This window comes from Macaca thibetana, chromosome 1 (assembly GCF_024542745.1).
Source record: "Macaca thibetana thibetana isolate TM-01 chromosome 1, ASM2454274v1, whole genome shotgun sequence".
NCBI classification, from domain to species: Eukaryota; Metazoa; Chordata; class Mammalia; order Primates; family Cercopithecidae; genus Macaca; species Macaca thibetana.
Window position 1 is genome coordinate 113,994,572 of NC_065578.1, and position 7,837 is coordinate 114,002,408.

At 41.0% G+C, this 7,837-nt stretch overlaps 1 protein-coding gene across 2 annotated transcripts in view; it reads right to left on the minus strand.

Moving 5' to 3' along the window:
* The window catches only part of DENND2C (DENN domain containing 2C), an 85,583-nt gene extending 80,756 nt beyond the window's left edge, over positions 1–4,827 (minus strand). For both annotated transcript variants that reach the window (XM_050748063.1, XM_050748053.1), the window contains exon 1: positions 4,713–4,827. The gene's annotated coding sequence lies outside the window, so the exon portion shown is untranslated. The remainder of the gene's footprint in view (positions 1–4,712) is intronic.
* Between the last annotated feature and the right edge of the window lie 3,010 nt (positions 4,828–7,837).

The following is a 7,837-nucleotide window of genomic DNA, read 5'->3' on the forward strand; positions in this document are numbered from 1 at the left end:
AGCCAGGGTGGCTGGGCAAGACCCTGTCTCTTGGGGAGAAAAAAAAAAGTAAATAAGTTATATGTGCCACACAAATAAAAAGACAGAAAAATAATTCCATAATAAAGCCAGAAGATCAACATTCTTGTGTAGCTGTGAATTTGCTATAAAGCTTTTTACAAAGAGAAGCTCTAATAATACTTTGGGCAATACAGACAGTCTCTGATGTTTTAAATTAATGATTTTTCAACTTTATGATGGTGCCAAAGTTGTATGTGCTCAGTACCCTCCTTAACTTATGATAGGGTTACATTCGGATAAACCCGTCGTAAGTTTATCATATGTTGACTAACAACAGTTTCAGCTTATGATGGGTTTATTCAGACATAACCCTATTGAAAATTGAGGAGCATCTGTACTTCTGGAATAAATGAGTGACTCCCAAATGAAATTTTAAAAGAACAGGACTCATTTGGATGCAAAAGTTGTTCAAATTTCAAGTAAAACCCATTTCATTGCTTTATAATAATTTACAGAACAAAATTAGCATAGATAAATACTCCCTTCTACTTATACAAAGTAAGTCACTTATTCTTGGCCCCCTTCTCTTCTAATTCTGTATGCTCCCTTGAGCAATTTCATCTGCTCTTAGAGCTTCAATCAACACTTACTGGTTACCTCTGAAATCTGAATCACCAATTTTAGTCTGGCTTCTGGACTCTAGATCCTCTCTTGACATCTCCACTTGAATGCTCCAAAGATAATTCAAACTCAACATGTTCAAAATGGAAACAATTATCTTCCTCCAACATTAAAAAATAAAACAAGACCCTTCATCCAAACAGTTTTCCAAGCTAAAAAACCAAGTCATTTACTTTTCTGTTCACCTTCTGAGCCAATTGATTTTAAAGTCCTGTCAAATTCTACACCTTCACTATCTATCCTCTCCTCTCCATCCCTATTACTATTTTCCTACTCCAGGCCCTTATCCTCTCTTATCTGGACTATTTCAATAGCAATAGCCTCCTAACTTATCTCCCTACCTTTTGTCTCTCTCCATCCAATCCAGCCTCCAAACCATCTTCAGGTTATCTTTCCTAAATACCTATATCTAAAATCCTTCACTGCTCTCCATTGTCTTTAGAATCAAGTCCAAAGTCCTTGGCATGATACTCTGGCTCTTCATGACCTAGCACCAGAAGACTTTTTTCCCTCTTTTTCTGAATCATAACTTTTTTTTTTTTTTTTTGAGACAGATTGCCAGGCTGGAGTGCAGTGGCACGATCTCAGCTTACCGCAAGCTCCGACTCCCTGGTTCAAGTGATTCTCCTGCCTCAGCCTCCCGAGTAGCTGGGATTACAAGCATGCGCCACCACACCCAGCTAATTTTTGTATTTTAGTAGAAACGGGGTTTCACCCTGTTGACCAGGATGGTCCCGATCTCCTGACCTCTTGATCCACCTGCCTCGGCCTCCCAAAGTGCTGCGATTACAGGCATGAGCCACTGCGTCTGGCCCTAAATCTTAACTTTTTACTTACCTAAGTCTGTAATGTTGTCTTATAACATATCTTGTACTTCAAAGTATTAAAAGTACCTTCAACACCGTATTTTTTAGTGAAACTTTCTGCCAAACTGAACTAATTACTCATTTCATTGTTACAAATGAAGGGAAGTGAAATACCACATTATCTAGCAATTTTAGTGATCCTAATGCAATCAGCAAGGAAGCTTTGCAATTTTCTTTTTTCATCTTATTTCCAGGCACCATCTCCTTTAGCCCAACCACCCATTTCTGTACACCCTGGCCTTCAGTGACAATGGACTACAACACATTCCTCAAACATACCATACACTTTCACACTTATCCCTGTTCTTTATTCATATCACCTGTTTCCTGATCCAGTTTCAGCAAACTCCTATTCATCCTTCAAAGCCAAATGTAATATCTTCTCTCTAATCGTCCTCCCTACCACATGTAGAATGATTTTTCCTCATCAGTGGTTAAACTCTATCTATACTTCTTTTTTTTTTCTTGCATCTCTTCAAACATATATAAATCTATACTTCTTTACAGGTCTTACCACGCTGAAAATTGTAGGGACTTATTTACATGTCGGGTTATAAGCTTCTTGAAGATAGGGAAGCATTTTCTTTTCTTGAATCTAACACTTAACTTACAGTCTGAGAACAGATATTTTTAACTTCTTAACGAAAGAAGTTATAAGGTGCTTTTTAATGAAAAATAAGCACCTCATATTGTTAAGATAATGCCATAACTGTTGTTACTGAGGGACTGAGAGCTTAGAATCAACACCATGTCATTCACTGGCAACAACAAAAAAAAGGGTTCCTACATACAAACTGTAATTAAATAGTATCTTGGACATGCCTTCATCCACATATTGCAATACCAGTTTATTTTTTCCTCTTTCTTTCCTTCTTTTTGAAATAGTTTTTTATAGACCTCTTTTTAAAATACCTATTAGATGTCATTTGTATCTCACTCACAGAATTTGAAACTCAGTATAGTGCAAAGGTTACAACCAGGTCCTTGGAGTATGACTGATTTGAATTCTACCTTCGCTATCTAGGTTGTCTAATCACGGGCAAGTTACTCAACCTCTCTATGCCTCTTAACGAGATGATCATAATTAACATCCCTCATGGTGCTGTTGTGAGGATTAAATAAGCTAATACATGTAAAGAATTTAGAATACTGTCTGGCACAGAGTAGGTATCAATGAATGTTAGTCGATGTCGTTATTGTCACCATCCGCTTTAAAAACAGCTTTTGTTTTTTTGGTACTTATTTTAGCTCACTTGGTAGAATGGAATCTCCTAGATGAAAAGAATTACATACTGCTCTTACATAAATATAATCTTGTGCCTATTGCATAGTAGGCCCTCAAAAAACAATGTGAATGCAAGGTTTCAGACTTCCAAGATCACAAATTGTAAAATCACAGAAAAATTTATACATGGAGTACATGTTTAAAACTCATGTTTTAAAGTAGTTTCAAAAGACCCATCCTCCACTGAATTGTTGAAACATGTTTAAGTAAAACTTCTAAAGCAACATACACAAAAATTACATTCACTAGTAACTTTCCCTCTACTACTTCATTTAATTTGATCTTGGTATCCAGTGACCTAAAAATCTTGCCTATAACTTAAGACTCACTACAGATCATTTAAACGCAATATAATTTCCAGCTTTAGAAAGCTGCTTATTTTCAATAAGAAAAATGAATATTCTTCCTTTATTCCTGCATTTAAAAAACGCACTGCCACATTCAACACACACACACACACCAACTAATGAAAGACCAAGACACATAATTACTACATTTCCTGGTTTCTGCCTGACAAAGTCAGAACAGGCCTACAAGTATCCCCAGCAAAAGCCTACGGGTTACAAAACTGCCATTTTCTTTTGTATTTCCCATCTCCCCGCTAAAATCCCTTGCACACATATCCATAGGAAAGAACAAAAACGTCTATAATAAAGACTGTATGAAAAAAACATATATTAACAATATTTTGGAAGATTTAAATCTTCCTATAAGCAGCCCGTCAATTCACAAAAACAAATGAAAGTCTTGATTTGGAGCAATATTCCCAGCTTACTTTAGCAAGCATTTTAAACTACAACTATTTAGCTAAGGCAAAGAAGTAGATTATTTGATTGCTACAGACTTCGTGGTAAATGATTCAGCAACAGTGTATAGATAACACCACTGCGCTATTCTAGAAAATTTCATCAATCATTTAAAAATAGAACACACTCAAACAATGGTGACTGTGGGAAAAGTTTAAACAACTTATTTACACAGTAAGCAAGGATCTATCACTTTATCTAAAACACTGCAGGAGAATCACTAGCTTTAGGGTAAAGTTTTGTAAAGCACCTACTATGTACCTTAGTAGTTGCTTCACAGAATATACACATTCCACACGCACGTTCAAATATCTGAGATTTGTAGAATACTCTCACTCATCTCACTTGGCCCTGAGAATGCCCATAGGCATGAACTTACCAGTTTCATAGTTACGGAAACGGAGGCCCAGGAAGTTAATTTGACCGAGGTATCACATCTGGTTCCGTGGGTTCTGGCCCTAGACTTGAGCCTTTTGACTCATAATCTAATCATCAGCTGCTATACAGCACTAGTTACTCAAATGCTCTTAGGTGTTCCATTGTAAGATTTTTAAATTAAAATTATACTTGACAACTTTCGGTATTGTGCTTATTAGATGCTGTTAAGAATCAAAACACCAAAAAAAAAAAAAAAAAGCAAAAAATTGTTTGGAAGTGGATCGTCCCAGCATGTCGAAGTTCAAGCTCACTAGCTAATCTTGGAGAAAGCCCGCGTTTCCCCGGGCTGTGGGGCGCTCCCTCCCTCTTCCCCAGCAGAGCGCGGCGCCCCGCCTAGGGGTCCCCAAGCCCCTGAGGTGAGCGAGGAGGTCCTCAGCCAGGCTCCGCGGCAACCCGTGCGGCCACGAGAGGACGTCCCAAAGCTGGGCCCAACACCCGGTTGCTCCTCCGGACCGGGGAGGTGCCGAGACAGCAGGGCTCGGAGACTCCACCTCCGCCAGCCCGGCTCGCACCTTCCGCGGACTAAACCGCGGCACCTCAGCCCGCGTCCGACGCCCAGAGGGGTGATGCCAACCGCCCCGAGAGTCCGAAGCCTCTGTGACTTGAGACCCCGCACCGAATCACCCCGACTCCTACCTGTCTGGACCTCAACGTTGTCTCTGTGGCCAGGCTATTCTCCTGGGTCTCACTCGGGTCCGCTCAGTCCCGCCCCCGCAAGCCTTGCCAAAGGCTCCGCCCCGGCTGCAGCCCCACCCCTAGCCCCGCCCGGTTTGGCAAGACTCAGTTCTTATTGGCTTCTATTCCCACCCCTCCCGCTACGCCCGCCCCTAACACCGCCCCGGCCGGCGGTGAGAGGAACTTCCACACCTCAAGTCCGCTGAATGGCCAGAACCTTGCCAGGACCTCGGTCGCTGCAGTTCCAGCAGGCGGACGATCGGTGCCACCGTCGTCCGGCCGAGCCCTCGAGCCAGAGCTCCATCGCCTTCGCTTGCCGTCGCATCGGGCCCACGGCGACGGCCCTACGCTTTATGTGAAGGTTTACTCTTCACAACTACTCAACAAGATAAAGCCTGGCTTAATCAGGGAATCCAAGCATTCTTTCCTAGGTTGACCTCAGTGGGCAAACAATTGCACTACGGTGCCAATTTGAAACGTCAAGAGAAGCAAATAACTCTCGCAGCACCTCAGGCTTGGAATCTCAGAACAGGGGTGCCTTGATACTCCCAGTGCGTGAGGTCAGCCCCCACGCCCTGTTGAGACACACATGCCTAAGCGCTCCGCCTGCAACACGCTCTTACTCAGGTATGTGCATGGCGTTGTGCCTACTGCAAGCTGTAACCCAGTTTCACCGAGGCTGAGGGACAAGGATCTGTTGAGCCTGTTTCCCAGGCACTCGCTAACCACCCCACCTCGCCTCGCCCCGCCCCACCCCACCCCACCCCACCCAGCCAGAGCCTCTTGGGTCTGGTGACCAAACTCTTCCTACATTTGTTCACACAGAGGTACCAAAATAGAAGACTACCAGAAAGAGAGGTGTTTAGTTACGTATCACAGATGACTGTCACAAGCAAACTTAACCCAAACAATAAAGGCAGCATATCCCAAACAGCTGTGAAACTATGACCTGTAGACAGTAAAACAGAAATTACATTCCATGATGGGGGGAAAAAGTAATGACATACTTAAAAAAAATCATGTCCCAATGAGGAAATAAATGTGGATACTATTTGTAGTAAATTTTGAACACTGATCTTTATGGGCTTCCCCCACAAAAAAAAAAAAAAAAAAAAAAAAAAAAAAAAAAATCTTATCTAACGTATCTTTTTATTTATTTATTGAGACAGGATCTCTGTGTGTCACTCACACTGGAGTGCAGTGGCCCAATCATAGCTCACTTGAAACCTCAACCTCCTAGGCTCAAAGAATCCTCCCACCTCAGCCTCCCAAGTAGCTAGTACTGTAAGCATGCACCACCACCCCTGGCTAATGTTTTTATTTTTTTGTAGAGACAGGGTCTCACTATGTTGCCCAGGGTGGTCTCCAACTCCTGAGCTCAAGCAATCCTCCTGCCTCAGCCTCCCAAAGTGCTGGGATTACAGACACGAGCCACTGCACCCAGCCCAGAAATGTATTTTTTGTCCTCTGCATTCAGGAAGATTATTTGGCAAAATGAGGCAGGTTGAATTCCAAGTATCACATATGAAACCAAATTTATAGATGTAATAAATGAATTCACATGTATGTATTGTACTGCCCTCTCATGGGTAAGATGGAGATATACATAATGGTAGTTCATGCCCTCTGAAGTCTGAGAATACAGTGTTTAATGTAGCAATTTGTACTATTTTGATGAGGAGGAGGCCAAGGTAAAATAAAATCTGGTTCTTTAAAGGGTTTACAAATACTCAACAAACAAAACTTCAACTTAAGAAATCAGGAAGAGATTCTTACACCAGAGCTAGTACAAACATGCCGTCAGGGTTACACCTATGCTTATGGCTGCCTGTATAGAATATAGAAACATGCAGGAATTTGCTTTCAATTTTTTTTCCATTTGAAAGTTCAGGCTGGGCGCAGCGGCTCATGCCTATAATCCCAGTACTTTGGGAGGCCAAGGCACGTGGATCATTTGAGCCTCGGAGTTTGAGACCAGCCGGGGCAACATGGTGAAACCGTGTCTCTACAAAAGATTAAAAAATTAGCCAGGTGTGGTGACATGTGCCTGTAGTCCTGGCTACTCGGAAGCCTGAGGTAAGAGGATCACCTGAGCCTGGGAGGCCAAGGCTGCAGTGAACTGTGATTACACCACTGCACTGCACTCCAGCCTGGGTGACAGAGCAAGACCCTGTCTCATAAAAAAGAAAAAAGTTCATAACTTTTGAAGACATCTCACAAAATTCTCTTTTTTACTTATAGCCACACTGTAACTTCATGCTGAGGACAACTAGAGGATAGGAATGAAGTCTTATTCTGTATACCTTTGGTATTTAGAATAGTACCTGATAATTTAGCTATTTGATCAATAATTGTTTATTGAGTAAATTGAATGAAATGTCAGCCCAGCCACTAGATGCCAACACAGTTGTATGTGTGGAAGTATCATCTGCCCATTTGGAATTTCACCTGACCTTGAGTAATATGCATGCTTCTTAAAAGTTATATGTGCATTTTACTTTGGTAAGCAAAATCATTTAAAATGTACCAGTTTAGCTCACTATAATCTTATTGTCAATTACATCCTTAAAGCTAAGAATCCTTTTGTAAGATAAATTCTCCCTGAGTATACTAACTCAGAAGTACTGATTTTTTATATTAAGGCACACCCTCTGGTTTTGTCTAAAAAAGCCACTATTCACTTATACGTTGTCAAAGGACTTTTTAATAGTTCTAAGTGCCTTAAGCAAATTTCATTCTATAAACCAGAAGCCTATCTCCCAAAAAGTCATTTGCTTGTATTTTTGCCCAGCTTTATTAGATATTTTGCCTGAAAGTCATAGAGACTACAGTCAGAGAAACCTACATTCCCACTGCTACCCTTCACCAGGTATATCCTTGTGCAGGTTATTAACCTTATTAGCTTTAGTGTACTAATTTCCCCAAAATGGAGATAATAATGTCTACTTTATAAAGGTTGTGAGAAGGATTAAGTGAAATAATATCAGTGGAACATCTAATATTGTCCTTGGTTTATAGTAGGGACTCAATTAACAGGTAACTATTATTATTCAAACTCTACAATGAAATTCTCACTCATATTATTA